This window comes from Rutidosis leptorrhynchoides, chromosome 2 (genome assembly GCF_046630445.1).
Source record: "Rutidosis leptorrhynchoides isolate AG116_Rl617_1_P2 chromosome 2, CSIRO_AGI_Rlap_v1, whole genome shotgun sequence".
NCBI lineage: Eukaryota > Viridiplantae > Streptophyta > Magnoliopsida > Asterales > Asteraceae > Rutidosis > Rutidosis leptorrhynchoides.
The window spans coordinates 263,775,653-263,799,081 of NC_092334.1; the positions used below are offsets into that span (position 1 = coordinate 263,775,653).

At 33.0% G+C, this 23,429-nt stretch overlaps 1 long non-coding RNA gene across 2 annotated transcripts; it reads right to left on the reverse strand.

The window, feature by feature from the left end:
* Nucleotides 1–11,029: 11,029 nt before the first annotated feature.
* Nucleotides 11,030–13,353, reverse strand: LOC139891773 (uncharacterized). Of its 2 annotated transcripts, XR_011773828.1 has the most exons (5): nucleotides 12,668–13,353; nucleotides 12,291–12,362; nucleotides 12,065–12,204; nucleotides 11,827–11,888; nucleotides 11,030–11,295 (listed from the first exon to the last, which is right to left on the reverse strand). It is a non-coding gene; the product is annotated as an uncharacterized lncRNA (long non-coding RNA). The 2 variants fall into 2 exon arrangements; XR_011773829.1 differs by lacking the exon at nucleotides 12,291–12,362.
* Between the last annotated feature and the right edge of the window lie 10,076 nt (nucleotides 13,354–23,429).

Here is a 23,429-nt window from a genome sequence, read left to right on the forward strand (position 1 = left end):
ACATAAAAATCATATTAACAATCAGAACGTCTTATCTTGAAACGTCTCTTTTTGCCTCCGTGTATGAACGTCTGTCCAAATACCATTTTAGAATTAAAACGTACAACATTAAAAGACGAACATCTTATTCCTTTTCAAACTGGTTAGGCCAAATAGCATGCCTTGGATTGATGGTTTTGTTTTTGATTGTTTTTGTGTTTAACGTTGCTTGCTTATTTGTTCGTTTGGTTATGGGTAGGTTAGATTTGGTTAGTCGCTTCCTTGTTTCATTCTTGTTCCAGGTCATTTTTTTCGTTTAGGCTCAATTATCATTAATCATTATTTTCGCAGAAAGAAAAAATCAAACTTCAAGACAGGGTGGTAAAAGCATTCAATCACAATAAGTCTCGCAGTAATTTACAATATCACAAGCATATCTCGCTTCAATTGGTTTTCAGAATACATACATACATGTTAAAAGCATACTCAACCAGATTTAAACAGCAACACTGCCTTTGATTCCAAATAGAAATACACAAAGTGGTTTGTCTCATGAGTCACGTAAGACCCTGCGAAATGAAACACAGTAATAATATTTTTGAAATTGGAATACATGTTTTTTTTCCATTTACATCAAGTGAACCGAACTCAAGCACTAAACCATTAAGAAGCTATTCTCATAAAATAATAATCCAAGATTTACATGTATGTCTGAAAGTTTTCATACAACTTTAGCCTAAATAACCCGCAACAATGACATCTGAGGAGCTATTGTACGAGAAACAACATATAAACAATGTCTAAATATGATGAGTGAATAATTACTTTTCTACTAATAAACGAAATTTGTAATGCTAATTATGACTCCATATGCATAGTCAAATCATGAGTCAGAGTTACTTTTTAAGTAAAGTACAAAATCATCCAAGCAATCTACCATGGCTTCTCTGTTAACAGGCATATGTGGTTGAATCTTTCATGGTGTATACGTAATGAGTACTTCTTTAAAATGCTCCTCCCTTGGTAGATATGCTTACGATCTCTCCCACCTTAATAACAGAGTCATTCAAACTGTTTCTAGACCATACTAAATGAGCCTGTTGGATTCCTAAATCCTAATACTTATGCACTTCTCCGTTTCCTATACATTTATTTATAAGTAATTATGAATATATTTCTTAATCTTTGATCATGTATGTTCACGACATAGTTTTAAGATGGAACAACTATTAAGTTATATATATTTTTTTCAAAAAGAGATATCGGCATCACCCATCACCTAGAGGGGACTTAACCACCTTCATGATCATATGCCACCAACACACACGTTAGGAGAAAACCTAATTCGCGCCGATGTTGGCAGTACCATCGATGTTGGTAGTACCATCAATGGTTGGAAACTCCTGCTTGGAGTGAGAATCGAACCCGGGTTGGCAGTACCCCAAGATGGATCCCACCCTATACCACTCAAGCCAAGACTTAGGTGGTTAAAGCATTATATATTATAAAACCTTTTGACAAATTCAAAGATCAAACAAAGTTTCTTGGATTTGACATTTCCAGAGTATGACAATAACTAACTAGAAGCCCCAAAAACAGATAGATGAAGTACATGGCCAGACTAAAACTCTAAAGTATCACTACAACTCACTCTAGGCTTGAGCTGATGCACCAATCTCTTTAAGAATTAATAACATGTGAAATATCATCAAAATTTTATAACCTTGATCCAGCTAGCATGAAATGTTTTTCAGTAAATAAACAAATAAAAATTATATTTAATCAATTTGATTTCCAGGCAGTAGTAACCAAGTCGTTTGTGGATGATTGAATTCATCTTCTACAGTTCTATCTGAGCAAAATGTATTTGATCTACAAAACAGTTGTCATGTTAACAGATTTTACAGTAAGACACTAAACAGATAGTTAATTGATTGATATGCAATTATGCATGCATTATATTCATATCAGCATTAACTTTACAAATTTTCCCTCCTTTAAACGGATCCGTTTTTTGGTCACAACCTAGTAGATAGACATGTCCATAACTCTTCACAGAGTTCCTGGTAAAAACGCTGAGCGGTAAGGACCACTGATTTTCTCATACAACAACAATGCTGTAAGTTGTAACCAGCCAATATATTGCTCAAAATGGGACAACTTTCCTGTGTATATTACTTGAAACCAAAACTGGCTAGAATACAATTACAATTCCTAGTTTGCTAATTATTATTATAAACTAAAAAATAACTTCCCAAACTTGAAAGATAAGTTACTAACGTAACCAACAAGCAACTCCGCTACCCACTAACACATTAGTTCCTAATTATGTGGTAACTTCTAACCCATTCTTGGCAAAGATTTACAACCTTTGACAAAGTAGCATGATACTCATTCCTGCCACATGGGGTATTCGTTAGAGGTATTTTACAGGCATCCGACACTTGCGGGGTGTTCCTGCCGATCCACACCTTTTATCAATTTCTAACTAATTTTCTCCTCCAAGTATTTCATGACCGACTAACACGATTACCACTAAACTTGGTCAAAAGACTAGGCCTAAATTACTCCGAAACTGTGGTCACACGATTTAATGACTACAAAACCAATTAAACCGCGTTCCGATCAGATTTTTTCCAAGAGTCTTTTACAATGCCCAAGAAAATAAGCCAAATACGCTTTACCGTGTTCTTGTACTTCCACCGATTAGTCTCTTTTCACGAACAAATTCGATCAAGGGTGCTGCTACCAAGCTGTGGTACCAGGTGTTGTAACCAACCAATATATAGCTCAAAATGGGACAACTTTCCTGTGTATGTTACTTGACACAAAAACTGGCTTTATTACAACTGAATAGAAAGCACCTAGCTTACTATTTATAACCTAATATATAACTTCCTAAACTCAAAAGATAAGTTACTAACTTAGCTGCTAATAACCTCACAACGCACTAACACATTAGTTCCTAATTATGCGGTAACCTCTAGCCCATTCTCTCTTCTAAGTATTTCATATCCGACTAAACTTGCTCAAAAAACTAGGCCACTAGTTTTTTAGTACAGGATTGGGTATGTTGTTTTAAATTCTATAATCTATAATCTATCTATTAATAATAATATGAATATGAATATGAATATGATATGAATAAGAATACAATTTCATGAACAGCAAGGAATCGTGACGTCACGGTTATGAAACATACGGAATTAAAAATTACAGTACGTAGTAATAACAAAGAAAAAGGCGGATAAATTACGGAAATTGCCATGTTAATTGCTTCAGTTTGCATTTCTTGCTTCATATCGATCGGCACTTTTGATGACTACTTTTTTGCTGCTACTAAAAGTTGAGGTTGATAACGGCCCGTCATTTTCCGATCGTCTGCCGGAAACGCTGGCTTAGCCGGAAATATAACACTCACCGGACATCTCTTCGCCTCGTCACTCGTAGATTAGTTAACAGTATACCTGGCAAACGGGTCGAGATGGGTCGGGTTGGGTCAAAGATCAAATGGGTTCGGGTCGAAATGGGTCATGGGTCGAAACGGGACAGAATTAAAATGGGTCGAACGGGTTGGGTCGAGACCCGGGTCGGGTGGGGTCATTACCCGGGTCGGTTGGGTCGGGCTAATAAAAATTTTCTTGCTTGTATTTTTTGATGTATCTCTTCCGAACACGAGCCCCGAAAACGGTCGCCAAAAATGCCCGCCGAAGCCCGCCGAGATCGGGCGCAAAAAACGCGCGCCGAAAACGGGCGACGAAAAACGGGCGACGAAAACGCGCGACGAAAACGCGCGCCGAAAACGCGCGACGAAATCGCGCGCCAAAATCGCGCGCCCAAAACGCTCGTCGATATCGCGCGCCGAAATCGCGCGCCGAAAACGCTCAATAAAAACGCGCGCCGAAAAAGCGCGCCGAAAACCCGCCGCCGAAAACGGGCGACGAAAAACGCGCGCCGAAAACGCGCGCCGAAAACCCGCGCCGAAAATTGCTGCCCAAAACGGCCGCTGAAAACGCGCGCCGAAATCGGGCCCCGAAATCTTGCCCCGAAATCGCGCGCCGAAAACGGCCGCCGAAAAACGCGGGCCGAAAACGGCCGCCGAAAACACGCACCGAAAACGGGCGACGAAAAACGCGCGCGTAAAACGGCGCGCCGAAATCGCGCGCCGAACTCGCTCGCGAACTCGCGCACCGAAAACGCGCGCCGAAATCGCGCGCCAAAAACGCGCAATAAAAACGCGCGCCGAAAAACGCGCGCCGAAAAACAAATCTTTTGAAGTGAACCCATTTGGACCCATTTGGGTCTTCAAGTAATTTTTGTATTATGTGATTGGACCCATTTGGATCTTTAAGGTATTTGTTATATTATGTGCTTGGACCCATTTGTTAACTTAACAGTGAGCGAGTAAATGTGTGTCGGGGTATTTCCAATTCCAATTCCAATTTTTTTTTTTTTTTTTTTTTCAAGATTTAAAGATGTACACAAATTATAAATAACTAGATTTATGGTCCGCGCTTCGCGACGGATTAGTATTATTTTAACGCTACTATATCGTTAGACATTTTTCGGCCTGAAAGTCATCAAAATGTTGTCCACTCTTTCCAGACCATTTACACAATGGTCGGCAACTGTTATGGTAATATTCTACTATATTTTTAGGCTTCTATTTGTTGCTAGAAAACCCATTAAATAAACACCTACGATATGATTGTATTAGAAAATTGGAATTAGATTTTTATGTATTTGCAAAAAAAAATAATAATAATAAAAAAAATATGTATTTGAAAAAAAAAATTGCTACAGTTCTACAGTACTGCTACAGTATAACAGTGAAAAAGGAGTACTTGGCGGATCCGTATTGTTTCGTCATTTACGTGAATTAGTATATATACAAGAGTTAGGGGTCGCGCGTTGCTGCTAAATATTTTCCGCATTTTTTACAACGATCATATTATTGTTTTATCATTTTTTGTTTGCAATAACATATAACATAAATATAGACACTTTGTTGCTGTTTTAACTTATAAAAAGACACGCGATTTACATGACATAGTGTTACATGCTTACAAACCTAGTAGTAGTTCATAATTTAAAGAGTCATACATTGTTATTACACACATAATTTACATACATCACAAAAGACCTTCAAGCTATATAAATGTACATAACTGTTTGAGCACTTAACAATGACAACCACCTCTCAACAATAGCTATGGATATCTGTCAATTTCCACAACCAAGCTCAATTTACCAAAAAACTTGGAGAATAATCAACCTACACTCCAAGTTAACATAAATTTGTCAACACTCAAACAATAAATTAGTTAACACTCACATAAAGGAGGTTTTTACTAAAACGAAAGCTATGACACAAAATCTCAAACAATACATCAGTTTATTTTTTTATAGTATACTACTATATTAAAAAGTAAATGTGTTTGTGGTACATATACCAACCACCTCTGATGTTAATAAGTCCATAGTTCTAGTTTTCATTTCAGAATAATGTAAACATGACTGATTTTATAATTTGGGTGTTGCTTGACTAAAAGAGTTTATGACATTGCCAAGATCATAGAATGCAAAGTCAAGAGGCTCTCCTTTCCTGTCACCAGTAAGTCTGATTGCCTTATCAAAATCTGCTATAACAATAGTCAAATTAAATTGTGTTATATCAAGTCTGTTGTATCACTTACCCAACGTATTTGAACTACCCATTTTGACACCTCAACTGAAAAATGCAACCACCTACACTGACTCAGAACAAACCCGTATTATGAGTTATGACATCCGGGGGAAAAAAAGTTAAAGAAACGAATAGTACCAGTTATAATTTGGAGTTACGAAAATAAGCATGTCTTCTGTTGCCTTTTTGAATACCACCATGTTCTCGAATTTCTCTTTTAGCTTTCCCATAACGATTCAGTTACCATGGCAACATCAAACTCATTTTTTTAAAATGACAAAACATAAAGGCAACATAAATAACACAATTTGCAAAGCATATTGTTATCAATCAGTTATAAGCATATGTTAGATTAGATTGTTCAAAGGAAATTGCAAACCTTTATTGTACACCCTTTAGAAAGAAATTATAAGACCCGCCCAATTTGAGGGGTTTTTGAAATGGACAAAGCAAATATTGAATCGTCATAATAATTAGATAAAACCACATAATTGAACATAAAGATTAAAGACACATATTTTATGATTATATATAGTAGTTAAAAACAGTTTGTCAATTAAAGCACACGATTCAACATTATGTATTATTTATATTATGGCCCATGTTTTTTTGTGTAACCAAAACAAATAATAACAGATAGCACCATATAATTTAGTGTTATCGCTATTATAAATAAGCTACCATTGAAGTATTGAAACATAAATACTACTAAATGTGTTATCAATGAGTTGTTGGAAATGTAAATTATACTATATAAATCAAAATAGCAAAGGTTAGAACTTTGACCTTTTACAACATGGCTTTATTACAAAGGTTGCAGCTGAAACAATACTTGCAAGGTTGCAAGACACGCACGAGTAAATAATATTTCGAAACAAACCATTGTTGTTGGTGTGTTTGATGAATAAAAAGTAACTACTTTGTTCAAATAAGCTACTTTGTTTTTAGCAAATTTTAGTTTCATGACAAATGATAAGTGATTTCTCAGCACGTACTAATTAAGGAAATTAACATGGTCAATGGTTGCAACATGTCATCTTCCATGTCAGCGCTTGACAATTTGACCATTTGACCATTTGACCAGTGCGTATTAACTTAAATTGAGGATATTTCATAAAAAAAAAAAGAGCACATTAATAAATTAGTTGGGAGGTATTTTTATGAGAATGAAGAAATGAGCACTTTTGCAAACCTTTATACATTCGGAACTCCACATTTTTCACTACCATTCGGAAGTATTTGGAATAGACTTTCACTAATTTCGCCTATCACAACATCATCTAAGGCACCCCAAGGTAGGTCTCTCAATGAACCATCTGTGAAAGTCAAACAGAGTTTATGCAGGTTAGTCACTATAATTGACTTTTAAAATACATTAAGATTGTGGTATTTTTTTACGATATAGATGTCATGACCAGTAACTAATATTTACTCCAACCTAATAATCTTCATTTCAAAGAATTTGAATACAAATATGTGACGTTCTAACCCCTCAACCATGTGACAAAAAAACAATTGTTAAATCAATTGAACATGTTATTCAGATAAAGCAAAGTTCAACTGAATTCGACCCGTTTATTCATAAACGTGTCCTTAGATCTTTCATTATTTTGACATCACACCAAGGATACATCAGCACTAATCGAAGGACTGACCCAAGACTGAACCATGCCTATCCACATTAGCACTAAGATTTGTGGCAGTAATAAAAGAGCACATACCTTCAGTTTCAAAGATCACTTTTCCATTTTTAAGTCCAAAACTGTCGTTTAATGCTTTTATCGGATTTTGCATTCCAATACACACCACTTTTTCAGGCGAATCACCTTTAGTCTGCTTGCATTAATCAAAATCAGATGAATATACAGGTCAAACAACACAAATTCATAATTTTCAAGAAATACGTTTTTCACATCTGGTTTAAAGAATTTGATCCCCTGAAAAAACAGCATGTATCTTTTGTTAGCAGGTAACTGCAAGCAAACCCGAAAATAAAATAAAACGAATGTAGTTTATCATATTTTTGCATATAGATGTATGGTTTATTTAAAAAAAATTATGTAACTGTATTGTCCTATACTGTGCAGTATCTCCTTTTATCCGATGACTAAGCAAAATAATTTGCAGATTTTTCCTTAAACAACTGGAATAATACAGCCAAAAACCATAACAACCACAAAAAGGTAGAAGCTTTTTTAGTTTTTATCACAAATGACTAAAACTTATAAGAGTTGCATAAACAAAAACAAAGTAAACATATTCTTGAACCAAAAAATCAAGAAAAATTAAAAGTAAAATCAAGAAAAGTACCTGTTGGTATAAGTGAAAAAGATGAATCTGGTAATGATGGAGAACCACGACTGACTCGGCGACCACCATCATGACCTCCGACAAACATATTCAAACCCTAATTCCAAAACAAACGAAACTCAATCACTTTTCTGAACTAAATGAATGTCATTAGCTAACTACTTAGTTTAAAGTCAAGCAATGTAAAATTAGGGTTCACAACTACAGTAATTACAACACATAATTATAAAGTAAGAAAGTGAATTAGGTATATAGGAACCGGGAAATGGAGTCGTCGCTCATCATCTGGTTGTGGAACCACTTACAGCGACAAATTCAACACATGAGAGATAATTTTAAGCAAAGCAATTAGAAATCTAATTTTAAGCAAAGCAATTAGAAATCTATAGACAAACTTACCAGTTTTGATGAAAATAATATAAAAAAAAAAAACTTGAAATTACCATCTGATGTGGTCTGGCGATGATGGTGGTGGATGACGACGATGTTGTTGTTGATGATGATGTCGACGGATGATGATGGTGATCATGAGGAGGTGGTAATGAATGTAGGAGGGTGGTGTACCTTGATTGAGAAGGGAAGAGAAGTGGAGAAATTTTTAAGTCCAGAGTCTTCTTCTCCCAAAAAAAAAACTGTTACACTGTTATACTGTAGCTAACAACTTACGTGAATTAGTATATTGTATAATATAAAAAATACATTAATAAAAAAACTGACTTTATTTTTTGTCGTTAGTTCCTCAATATACACTAAGAGGCTATCAGCTTCTTTTCGGCTTTTTTTGCTAACAACATTCTTCCATTATCTCATTTAAACGTATCGAGTCCCTCCGTCTATATTCTGTTAAAAAAGTCCATTAAACCTTAAATGTGCATTGTATGTGAAGGAAAATCGTTTTTTTAGCCTTCATTCTTTACCGAACCTTAAATTAAAATTAAATTTCTAGAAATCAAATTGAAAACCCCAAAAAGCCTCCTTCTTCTTCACCAAAACTGAAACTTAACAAAAACATTAACACCAAAACATTAGGTGCAAGATCGGAGTATGAACACCAAAGATTGAGGACCAAAACATTAACAAAGCTTCTTGAATCGAGCATGAACAGTATGAGTTTGGAGTAGGAACACCAAAAATTGATTCAATCAATTGGACGAAATTGACACTTTAACTTGATTGAAACAGGATCCAGATGTAGTGATTTAGAATTTTTATGAAGATTAAATGTCAAAAACAGCAACAAGTTCCAAAATCAAACGAAGAACACTTGCGTTTTTATCCTTTGAACTTGAGAATCAAACTTGAGTTCTAGAGTGTTTCATCGATCGAATTCTTCATGAAATATGATCCAATTGTTGCGTCTAACACTCGATGATCAGAATTATGATCTGAAACAGATTACATCACTCCAATTTGATCTTTGAACTCACGTTTAACTTTTTCTTATAAACTTTACTCTCAAATTGAAGCTCAAACCAACGAGATATGATCTGAAATTTTGTGGAAAGCATTACGAGATCATTCCTATCACATCTACATTTCTAATTCTCTACCAATCGTTCTGAAATGAACCGGAAGCCAAAACGGTTAGCGTGTTCGGTTGAGAACGAACTCGATCAAAAAATCAATGAATCTGAATCTGTTAATTGTGTTTGCTGATCGACGAAGGCTAGGATTATGATAAGGAATGAAAATATGAGCTTGATGTAGTCTTTAAACTTCATTTTGATTTTGCACAAATAGGTTACGCTTTTCGGTTAAGATGATAAAGCCCATGTTGCTGATTTTGGGTTGGCTAAGTCCATGAAAGATGATGGTGTTTCTGAGTTCATGTCCTCTGCTGTTGGAACACGTGGATACATGGCTTCAGCAGAGCCGCTCCCGAAAATTTAAGGACCCTGAACGAGGTGCAAAAAAGGCCCTTAAGTCCTTACGAGTAATATAAATTATTTAAAAAAGACCCTTTCGGCCTTGCTAGAATACTACTGGACTTTAATTTATTTTTTTCGGAGGTCATTAATTGTTGTTTTTGAACTTATTGTGCTTTGCCTTCGTTGCTTCAGTTGCATTTTTCTAGTTCCACCGCTTCTCGAATATCCGAATTTGCCTGTATGTATAAAAAAAATTGTGCCCCTTAAAATTATGGGCCCTGACGGTCGATCATCTTGTTCCCTCTCCGGGCCTCCCCTGAGCTCCAGGTTCTGAGTTCATGTCCTCTATTGCTGGAACACATTAGTTATTTTTGATTCTTTAGTGCACCAAATCTGTTGAGATATGGTTAAAATCTTTAATTTGGTTTTAATCACAATATTTTAATTGGATTGGCATGTGGTATATGATCTGTACAAGGAAGGGTACATGGGTTGATATCAACACCAGTGATGAATGATGGTTTCTTTATTAGTAACTAGTCTGGAGCAGCCCGTGCGATGCTGCGGGAGTTTTCGGGCTGCATGTCATATTTAACGTAGCGTTGTGTATGTAAGAGAGAGAACGACACATGTGTAAAGACCCGTTTAAATGTCGATGTAAATAGCGTTGTTAAAAAGGTATCTTTTTCGGATGTAATTAGTTTCGTTTTGTTCGTAAAATTATTTTAAGTTTAATGGTAGTAGCGGTGAAAATTAATTCGTGATAAGTAGGAAGATAGGGCCCGTTAAAGTTTATGGTGAGTTTTCTTTTTTGATTTAAAATAAAAATTGAAGTTACGCTTTTAACTCCTGCAGAATTTAATAGTTCAAGAAAGTTGAGAGGGGTAAAGTGAAAAATTGCAGTGTGAATGGAAGGTGCTGAACGGACAAAATTTTAGAGGGAACACATTAGTTTCCATGTTTGTATATATATAATATTACTTAAAAGACCCGTGAATTCACGATTTTTGTTAAGAAAAACATATAAAATGACACTGTATTATATAACTATAACTAATAAGATTAATTTATACTCTATATTATATTAGCCCGTAATAATGAAATACATCATCAAGAATTACCAAAAATATTACCAGTAAATATTTCTTATTGAAAGTAAAAAAGAGCACATTGTAAACATACGAAACTCATCTTCTAAAGACCCATGTTGATATAAGTATAAAAATTCAAATGACATACAAAAAAAAAAAAAAAAAAAAAAAAAAAAAAAAAAAACAAAAGCATCCAAATGATCCTTAAGCAATGTAGGATCAAGGCTTCTCAAACTTCACTCAACCAATATCTTCTTAGTTAATGGATTCACAAGCACACCGTCCTTATGAAGTTAATCACTTGCACGCTTGAGACAGAAACTTTTTTCATGACAGTTCATTATGCATCTACTTGATCATCCTGGTCATTGTCGGTAAAAGTAGACATAAAGTTAGGATCTACATACACTTTTGGCATTGCATAAAAATTTCAGTATAATATGAACTTGATATCATCCTATATTAATATTATATTTGGAGACATCCACTTTGAATTAACCAAGTAACATAAGCCAAGTCATATTCACACGCGTTTTCTTTATTCTATGTCTTAACCTACATGATTGAGTCAAGTAAAATTAAGTGAAAGTTAAAGTTAGGAAAAAAAAAAAAAATTTAACCCAAAATAAACTCAAGCTGCAGTCTGCAGAGTACTTGCAATATCCACATTCATGTTCTATCTACAAACAAATAATAAATAAGATTCCAAACTACTCAAATAAAAATAAGAACGCTAAACAAATAAGACTCAGTACATGGACTTGTAATGCTGCTTAAGCATCCCAATCTCTTTCCATTCAGATACCACCAGACCACATTAATATTATGCATTTCTAGTTTTACAAATATATTGATGATTTACTCTAATCAAAGGAACGTATAAATAGGTTACCTGTTAGAAAGTGGAACTTTAGAAGGTGAAGGAAGATAAACGAACATATGTTTCTTATAACCCTGCAAATATCCAGATTACTGAATTATCACGAGAAAGAACTAACATTAACCCTTGTAAATATTCATATCCAAACGTAACCAAAATATTGCCAAAATCTATCTGATGTTCTATTCAATTTGAATAGTTGAATGAAACACAAATATTGAAAATGACAATAAGAAGGATAAACACTAACATGAAAATTAATATATGCCCGAGGAAATGAAAGTGAAGATTGCGAATAGTCAGGTTCACCAAATAACATTGAGCATAAGTAGTCAATTTCCAGAGCAGTAGCTGACCATCATTCAACTCTTTTCAAAAAGCCTTTCATAGCTGCACCATATTGCAAATATGATCTCTGCTAAGCATTTGCAACAGTTTTATAATATATTTCAATAATAATAATAGCTTGCATATACCAGGTACCCCCATTATCGCCTTCGTTTGTCTCTTAAAGAATCCTATATATTCCATTATTGGATTATTTTGATCTAAAACGGAGAAGAACCAATCTATTATCAGAATTAAAGGTAGAATTGAAGAATTAAAAAGATCTAATTAGTCGATCAGTAAGAAAGAAAATTGAAAAGGCATTTAAAATGCACAACTTAGATATCTACTATTAGGTATATCTTTATCCTAAAATCAAAAATAGCCTCCAGGTGTCAAACTTTCACAAGACACAAACGAACCAACTACTTCTAACCACAAAGCATACTTTGTATATAGCACAACATAATCTGCGATAAATGAAATATGAAAGTAAAAGTAAAGAGGAAGCCAAAATGTAGATTACCTTTTCGCTCTTGTAAAAACAAAAGCCAAGAATGATTTGTTAGCCAAAATAGTGTCAATCCATTATGGTTCCACAGCAACAAATGCCTCATCCTCATAGCTTATAGCGTATTCAGTTTCACCAACACCTCAAAAAATGCCATGTGATGTTGAGCACATGAAAGGTTTAGTTAGATAAAATTACAAACTTTAATTAACAACAATTCTTTAGCATGCTTTTTCACCATGATGTTCTACTATTAATAGATTTATATACTCAGTATCCCATTAATACAAGTAGTAAAAGTAATTTAAGTTTTACCTCACGTCCTAGAGCCATTACATCCTTTAATTTGTTTATGTGTACGAAAATTCAAAAAAGACACTTGACTTTGCCAATTGATCAGTTTAAATATATAATACCCAAATGCCATTATTGGGCTTTGAAGTATCATCCAAATTGTTATTGTTCATTAAAAAATAATTTAGAGTAGAACTAAACTACAGAATAATGAATAATTATATTGCAACTTACATTAATATATACTTGTAGGTTCTCTTCCAGAAATCTGTATGACTCATAGTAATTAACACCTACAAAAAAAAATTGCCATCAAACTATACCAGCTTAACAACAAATTTTCTCTACCTTGGAGATTAACAACCTCATCTCATCAAACATATGTATAACTTTTGAGTGGCCACCAATACCCGAGCCATGCCTCATTGCACTGGCAAATACATTGAACATTATAAAATGTAAAAATGTACCATAATAGTCAATTTGACCCATTTTGTGATGACCCGGATTTTTCCGACTACTTGATTATACTATTTATATGATTTAATAATTTTGACATGATAAGCAATGAATTTTAATAAGTCTTGAACCTCCGGAAAGAATTTTATATAAGCAGTTGACCACCTTTTTGTTCCTACGATTCACGAACATCATAACTTGTATTAATTATATATATGTGTATATATACATATATTTAACATGAAAATATGATAATTAAATATCTCATTAAGTATATTAACAAAGTATTATATATATATTTTCATACTACTAATTTAAAGAGTTTTTGAACAATATATATGTTACTATTTAAACGACGTAATTAACTTAAATTAAAATGTATGTACATACAATGTATTACGAGTGTAAATACATCCTTAAAAGTATTGAATACACTTTATAATATACCAATACATATAAAGGATAGCTATACTCGTATTTTCGTACAATTTTCTCAAGAATTCTACTCGCATTCATACGGTATTTTTACCCGTATTATACATAGCTTCTAGAAGTATTTACTATTGGTATATACCAATAGAAATGTGCAATTATTTGTGTAATATGTCATCCATAACCTAATCAATTTAATATGTCATCCATGACTTAATACATTTTAACTTATCTTGGATATTTTCACTAAAAACCAAATTTTCAAGTCTATAAATAAGCACCATTTCTAACTCATTTTTACACACTTGCAAGAACTCTCTCAAGTTTTGTTCTACTACTTCTTTCCAGCAACTTTACATTCTAAACTTGAGGTAAAAACTCTACTTCAACTCTTGTTCAATTCATATGTTTATAGCTATCTATATAAGAGTTTATAAACTATAACATAGTTTAGTTGATTCTAAACTTGTTTGAAAAACTAATCTAATCTTTCTAACTTAACTCTAATAACACTTATTTATATGTATTATGATGTTATATTAAGTTAATATAAGAACTTATTACTTGTACATATGAAGAACACCTTGAAACTTAACATATATCCTTTAATCTCCATTCGGTAAAAAACGGGCTGTTTTGGGTTGGGAATTAAAAACCTATCTTAGACTTTGAGTTCGAGGCTAAGACTTTGGAAATATGTTAATATATGTAAATAAGACTTCCAGTATTTTTTTCATGATTTTAGACAAAGTGAAAGTATTTTATCAAAAATCATATATTGGGTGGATGCCGGGATTTTCCCAAATCTGTCCACCGACACAAAAAGAGGGTAAAGCTCTAAAAATTACTACTTGGGCTGATTTTTTTCGAATTGGTTTTATTAAATTTACTTCTTAAGGAATCCATAGCAATTTGATTCACTTTAAACGGAGTTGTAATGAATATTTGGCGAGTAAAACAAAATCTGCTAAAATTAACGTTGTATGGACGAAATTTATATTATAAAAACTATATTAACCATATCCTTGCTAACTTTTCCTATATCCTATATATATTTAGACATGTTATCATTAGTATAACAAAATATTATAATCTTGGTTAATTCCGAGATTGTATATATATAATAATCTTGGTACGTTCAATGACAATACGTGCACAATACGTTTTGATAAATCCTAAGACAATACGTACACAATACGTCTTAGTTAATTTTAAGAAAATACATATACCATACGTCTCTGGATTGATGCAAGACAATACGTACATAATACGCCGTGGGGTAATTCTAAGATTATATATGTAACGACCCGGATTTTTCCAATCGTTTTATACTTATGAGATTAATATGTACATAAATTAAACCTTACCAACATGATAATCAATCCAAATTGTTGAGACTTGTGTTTTTGAAAAGAGTTTTACACAACGTTTGACCGTCCAATTTGACCGATGATATCACGAACTATATAACATTCGATAATTATACGTTTGTGTATATATATGTATTTATATATATTTAACATGATCTAAGGATGGTTTAACATCTCATTGTGTACTAATGACAATGAGTTATAAGTATATTTTGAAACTACCAACTTAAGTTTTCAAAACGATAACTATACGTAACAATCTTTGATATATATACTTATAACCTATAATGCTTATACATGTATCGTATATATAATGTATTTAATCACTTTTTAAGGACTTAAATACATAAAACAATATAAGTATATTCACAAAAGATAGCTATATTTGAATTCTCATTCCGTTTCCTCAAGATTTCTATACGTATATCTAGGGTATATGTACCCGTATCATACCTAGCTTCTATATGTATTTACTATTGGTATATACACATCAAATCAACATCCTAATCAACATTATTACTGCCCTAGATATGAGGTAACTAGGATTTGTCAAGTGGCATGAATTATTAGTAAGAAAACAAAATTAGAAATCCTTTTCTTTCTTTATAAACTAAAAACGTTTTTATGAATGAACACCATTTCTTCACTCCATTTTCTCATACCTACACCCTCATTTCTCTCTCAAAATACTCCTAACTTTATACTTGATCATCTCCAAGCATTTTTCCCATCATTTAGCTTCAATTACAAGCCTTAAACACCATAAGAAAACTTTTTCAAGAACATATCAAAATAACCACCCATTTGAAGAAGTATACTTCCAACCTTTTGATCTAACTCCACCACTCTTTGATTCCAAGATTTTTTCTTATCTCTTACAGTAACTTTGTCCAAGTAACTTGAGGTAGTAACCTTGTTCATAATCTTTTTCGATTCATAATTATATAGCTATCTTATTTTATGTTGTAAAATTTTAACAACAAGAACATAGTTTGAATGATTTCAAACTTGTTTGCAAACTAAATAGATCCTTATAACTTAACTTTTAAAACACTTCAAGACCTGTAATATATCATAATGATATGCTAACTTAACAAGATATAACTTGGTTTTACAAAGAATACCTTAAAAACTGAATCTACGTCGTCGGAGTGCAACCGGGGGCTGTTTTGGGTTGGATAATTAAAAACCATCTTGAACTTTGAATTGGAAGTTCATGTTCTGGAAAAATGATATTTCTTATGAATATGTTAACACATAAAAATTTCATGGTTTAACTCAAAGTGTAAGTATTTTTAGAAAAATGATCATTAAATGTTGTTTTTATGATGGGAAATGATCACTTTCATAAGTTTTACCAAAGTTTGACCTATAACCTGTGATTTCGAATACAAACTAAGGTATTTTTAGTTCATATTCTTAAAATTTGACTCGATCCAAGGAAGTGGCAAGTTGAACCAACAAAAACGGAGTTGTAATGAAGAAACTACGACTAAAACAAGATTGGGTATCCGAAGCTAGTTTAGCTACGAAAATATTTGGAGATAAAGTAAATTAATCATATCTTTTCTAATTAATATGATATTTTATATATAATTACTTATGATTTGATTTTATATATTTCAGGACCACCCGTAAACAACACGAGAAGATTAATCATAAGACCTCATGATTGTACGCAACACGTCATTTGACAACACGGTACTTTATGTACGCAACACGTCATTTGACAATATGGTACCATGGGTCGAGATTAATTCTGATCAATACGAATACGATGGGGTCTTTATTTATTTTATTGAGCAACTAATTGTGGACCACTAACATCGGACTGCTAAATACGGACTAAGAAAATATTAAAAGTATTATAAGTATATATATATATATATATATATATATATATATATATATATATATATATATATATATATATATATATATATATATATATATATGTAACGATTACTTGAAAAGAAAATATGTTGATATATTATATATATATGGTTAGGTTTGTGATATCTATCGGAGACCAAGTTGAGTTAAATACCTTCAAGGCAAAAGTGAGTATATAGTCCCACTTTTAAACTCTAAATATTTCGGGATGAGAATACATGCATTTTATGATTTACGTTATGGACACAAGTGATTAAAAATATATATTCTACTTTGATTTGTACCACTGGCATACTTCCCTGTAACTTGGTAACTACTACTTACATGAGGTATTGTAAACGCGAATCCTGTTGATAGATCTATCGGGCCTGACAACCCCAACCGGACTGGACGACCAGTATTCAACGGTTGCACAGTACTTCATTTCGGTGACTACACTTGGTACGGTGTAGTAAGATTTCATAATAAAGGGAATATGCGACGTTGATTAAATGTTAAGTATGGTTATCAAGTGCTCAACAACTTAGAATATTTTTATTAAAACGTTTATGTATATGAAATCTTGTGGTCTATATTTATAACGCTGCTAGCATTAAACCTATATCTCACCAACTTTATGTTGACGTTTAAAGCATGTTTATTCTCAGGTTTCTAGAAGTCTTCCGCTGTTTGAATATATGTTAGAGAAACCATGTGCATGGAATCATACATGTTTTATTCGAGGAAGCATTGCATTCACAAAATCATCACCGTGTATTTATTTTGACTGCATTGTCAACGGAAGTATTCTTGTAAACTGTTATTTGTGGTGATTGTCTATATGTAGAAATCATCAGATGTCGAAAACATTGAATTTTAAATATTCATTTATGGTATATCTTTTCAAAAGAATGCAATGTTTATAAAACGTATCATATAGAGGTCAAATGCCTCTCGATGTAATCATATGTTATTGTATTCGTCCCTATGGATTGGGTCGGGTCGTTTCTTGTGGTATCAGAGCGGTGGTCTTAGCGAACCAGGTCTGCATTAGTGTGTCTAACTGATAAGTTGTTAGGTTGCATTAGTGAGTCTGGACTTCGACCGTGTCTGCATGTCAAAATTTTGCTTATCATTTTGTGTCGAAAATCATCTACTTATCATCCGTAGGAAATTACCTGCTTATCATCTTAAGTCTAAACGCATCTTACTGCATTCATTGCATGAATGGTGTATAGACAAAATTCATATCTTAGCGTACTTGCTAATTCATATCTACGCGTATCTGTTACTGCAAACTTTGTCTGACATATTCCGTAAATCCCTCCATAATCTACGAGATCTTTTGTTCTATATATGTGGATATTCTATATAATTAGAATACCACCCGATAGCTAGAAAATCATTTCATATCGAAAAATCCTTTATTCAATCATACGAAATGGAACTCGTCACTAGTTGAAGTCCCTCGGATTCCGATATGGAATACCACTCAAGCTCCGAAAGCAGTGTGACCGGAATGGATCAACCAATCAGTCATCATCTATTTTGGATGGATTGGGGATGGGTTCGTAGCCTCCTCAATCATTGGAGACAAGAAGAAGGTGATCCCTTCCATCCACCAAATTTCCCTCTTGACGATGAACCTGAAGCACTTACCGGCGAACCTGTTCGAGAAACCATTTTCTCTCTCATTTCCAGAGTATCTCGTCACGATTATATACTACATCAAATTCTAGATTTTATTTATCCACTCGTCTGAACCGACAATCACCCCGGTGTAATAGAAGAAGTCAACGAGCTTCGCACTCGGGTAGTAGCTTTGGAGAATACGGTACGAAGGTTACAAACACCATCAGCAGCATCAGCAGCATAACCAGTACCATCAACATCGCAAGCCTCAATACCCTAAGCACCAGCAGCATCACCAGCATCAACGTTATCACCATCATCAACATCAACAGGATCATTACCACCACCAACAATCACATCCGCATCACAAGCCTCAATATCACCATCCGTACCTCGGATATCAACGTCACACGCACCATAGATACCAAGAAGTACCAACAACAACAAACGATGAAGTATTGATTCATAACTTCATCGAAGAAACATTCTATGGTGATTATGTAATCTCTAAAGACATAGAGATTACCTATTTATGCCTTAACCATAAATCAGATGAGTGGACAGAAATGATAAAAGGAAGAGTAGAAACCCCGACAAGAATGATGCGTAAGGTACAAGCTAGACTTGTTTTACCAACAGCATCAGCAGTACCCTTAGCCTCACCAACACAGTCAGTGCTGTCAACATCGTTAGAATCGTCAGCAACTTTAACATCACAAGCTCCACCAGTTCAAGAATCACCGTGGACATCATCAATAACGCGTATATTGCATCAACGAGTTATGAAGTATTAACTCATTCTTCTGAAGAATTTATATAAATATTTTATATATATGAATTCGGAAACCAAAATAAATCTTTTCGTACTAAGCTATTAAGTATGAATTGAAAAAGGGTAGATACTACTCGTTTAAATTCATACTACAAATATGCAATGATGTACGTCCTTCGTCAGCAACTTAATCATCGTTAACTACAATCCCTGTTTCAATTCAATGAATTTTGTTTTATAATAAACCAAGTGTATTATTCAATAATATGTTTGATTTTACACTTTCATCTTCAATGTACTCGAAGCTTACTGGGAAATAACATTCATATCTTGCGAAGTTAGCAAGAGTTCAATGAGTATCAGCATGATTCACTAAGGAAATATATATAAGAATAAATAATGAAGTATTGATCCATAACTTCATTAATATTCTGTGAAGAATATGTGGTTCCTAATCGTTTTAGAGATTACTTATTCTAGCTCAAACCGAAAATCAAATGAGTCTAATATTATATTGACTTATTAAATTCATGATTACATCTGAAGAAGATATATATGTACATATATTTTCATAAAGATTGTAATAAAATTTTCTGGTACAAAACATTACTTGGGAAATTTTTTTTAACGGGTAGGTAATACCCGAGAGATATATAAATTCACGATTAATATGATTATATTCTTTGACTCTGATTCAACAATCATCAACTATACTCACTACCTTCACAATAATATACATTCTTTCATAGAAATCAAAACAACCATTTTCATCCAAATTTGATTACGAAAAAACGAAATCCAAGTCAAGACTTAATAGAAGACATCACTCTTAGGACTCTTACATCTTTCAAAACTATACTTTGACTTCAAAACTATGCTAGAACATCATTCGATTCTTGGAACCCAGAAAAGTATTTGTATCATTCAAAGTCCTAAAACATCATATGTATATTAACAATTACAATCTATGATCAAACCCTTCGAAATTCCTGAAGACACTTCAAATAATGGACAATCGAGATGATGATCCAACAACACATTACCCGCAGTCTTGCACCTGAAAAGCTCTCGAAACCAAGGACATAATTTAACACGTATCCGCGTGAAATCTTTTAGCATTTATTAGCAAAAATAACTTTGCGATTCCTTTTCAAAATAGCAAATTTTGTCACAGTTTCAGCAAGTCAACCTCGGCTTTCCATTTGAAGTAGCCTTATTATAACATGTAATACATACGATTACCCTTTTTTTACCAGGGAACCTTTTATATTCCACGACATTATCAGCAGATGTACCAGCAAGTTGTTACCCCTTTGGCGGAATCAACAATGGGTATTTTGAAATCTCGCAGCGTTTCTATTTCAGCAGTTATATATATATATATATATATATATATATATATATATATATATATATATATATATATATATATATATATATACAACGTCTATCCCCAAGAATTACATATTTCAAATGTGAAGTTTCTGAAAAATGCTTCAGTCTACGAATTAGTGCTATGAAGTTTTGGAAAAGACTGATAAAGTGGTAAAGACAGTAGACAACAATTAGGGTCAGAAGTTTGACAATAAAGAATAATAGATTGGAAAAGTTCGAACGAAAAATTTGGTACTGGAAAACGGATTGAGCAAAGTATAAAGGAGGTCGTGGACAAATCATAATGACGAAATCTACCTTCAAAGGATTCAAATAATTCAGTGTCTGCTGAAACCGTTAGTAAGAACCTTACTCCTTATTCTAAACCTTCACAGACAGATTTTCTGCGTCATTCCCTGATCTTAGATATTCTAAGATATCATCGTATTTTTCATTATAAATATCTCCGATATTCCTGAAGATATATTCCCAACTATCCTCATCAAAAATCATTTATCTCTTCACAATATTTACATTACAACATAAAAGAAACTGTGTTAGTTTCTAAATTCTGAAAAATTCGAGTTTAAAATATGAATGTTTTGAAGTAGTGTTGGAAACTGAAGTATGAATTAGTATAATATAATGACACTTGATCAACGTGATTATATTACAGTAATTCATGCTAAGTTTCTAAATGGAACATAATGATTCACAGATCATAACGTCATCATGTGCCATGTTACACAACTCTTACATTCTACCCAATCTACAAACATATTAAGAACATATCTCCTTGATAATTCTATCTTTTCGGACATTCTGGTAACTTACCAAATCAAGATCGTGCAATTACTATTTCCTTCTTAGAACATTAACTATGTTTATTTCAAAATCAATACCTACGAATTCCGGACCATTATTCGCTTGACTCGAAGTCGGGAAGAGGAAACAGAAGTATGGAACTGTTAAATATAAAAGAAAATATAAAGCTCGACAACAAAAAATAAATTACAAACCGTGTATATCAATACGTATTGCAACGTAAAGGCACGGGAGAATTAACAATACTATAACCCCAAGGTAATAGTAGAAATAAATAAAATCCTCCGGAGGTAGATGAAAAAGAAGAATGACAGAGATGAAAGTTAAGAGTATATCCAGGATCAGTACTGGATGAAGCATACTGATAAATGTTTTAAAGTATGAATTGAGGGAGGAAGAATAGAAGGTATGAGTTGTAAGGAAATGAAGGGAGGTGGATTTATAGTAAAAGATCCGACAGAGCAATCAAAATAGATGATCACATTTAAAGCGGATTCTAATTTCCTTGATTATCGAAGAATCAAATCTCATTATGAAGATTTTACTCCAAATCTCTTGAACTTGGAAATCAATCCTATCTACGTCAAAAGATATGACGAATCTATACCTACTCATTTCACCCTTTGGTGATAGCCTCACTCATACTCTTCACAAAAATCAAATTGCTTTATAAATATTACTTGATTGTAATAAAACTCTAATTTCCAACTTGTATACGTCATGAAAACATACTTATTGTCAGCCATGACCATCCCATTCAAATTTCGGGACGAAATTTATTTAACGGGTAGGTACTGTAACGACCCGGATTTTTCCAATCATTTTATACTTATGAGATTAATATGTACATAAATTAAACCTTACCAACATGATAATCAATCCAAATTGTTGAGACTTGTGTTTTTGAAAAGAGTTTTACACAACGTTTGACCGTCCAATTTGACCGATGATATCACGAACTATATAACATTCGATAATTATACGTTTGTGTATATATATGTATTTATATATATTTAACATGATCTAAGAATGGTTTAACATCTCATTGTGTACTAATGACAATGAGTTATAAGTATATTTTCAAACTACTAACTTAAGTTTTCAAAACGATAACTATACGTAACATTCTTTGATATATATACTTATAACCTATAATGCTTATACATGTATCGTATATATAATGTATTTAATCAATTTTTAAGGACTTAAATACATAAAACAATATAAGTATATTCACAAAAGATAGCTATATTTGAATTCTCATTCTGTTTCCTCAAGATTTCTATACGTATATCTAGGGTATATGTACCCGTATCATACCTAGCTTCTATATGTATTTACTATTGGTATATACACATCAAATCAACATCCTAATCAACATTATTACTGCCCTAGATATGAGGTAACTAGAATTTGTCAAGTAGCATGAATTATTAGTAAGAAAACAAAATTAGAAATCTTTTTCTTTCTTTATAAACTAAAAATGTTTTTATGAATGAACACCATTTCTTCACTCCATTTTCTCATACCTACACCCTCATTTCTCTCTCAAAATACTCCTAACTTCATACTTGATCATCTCCAAGCATTTTTCCCATCATTTAGCTTCAATTACAAGCCTTAAACACCATAAGAAAACTCTTTCAAGAACATATCAAAATAACCACCCATTTGAAGAAGTATACTTCCAACCTCTTGATCTAACTCCACCACTCTTTGATTCCAAGATTTTTTCTTATCTCTTACA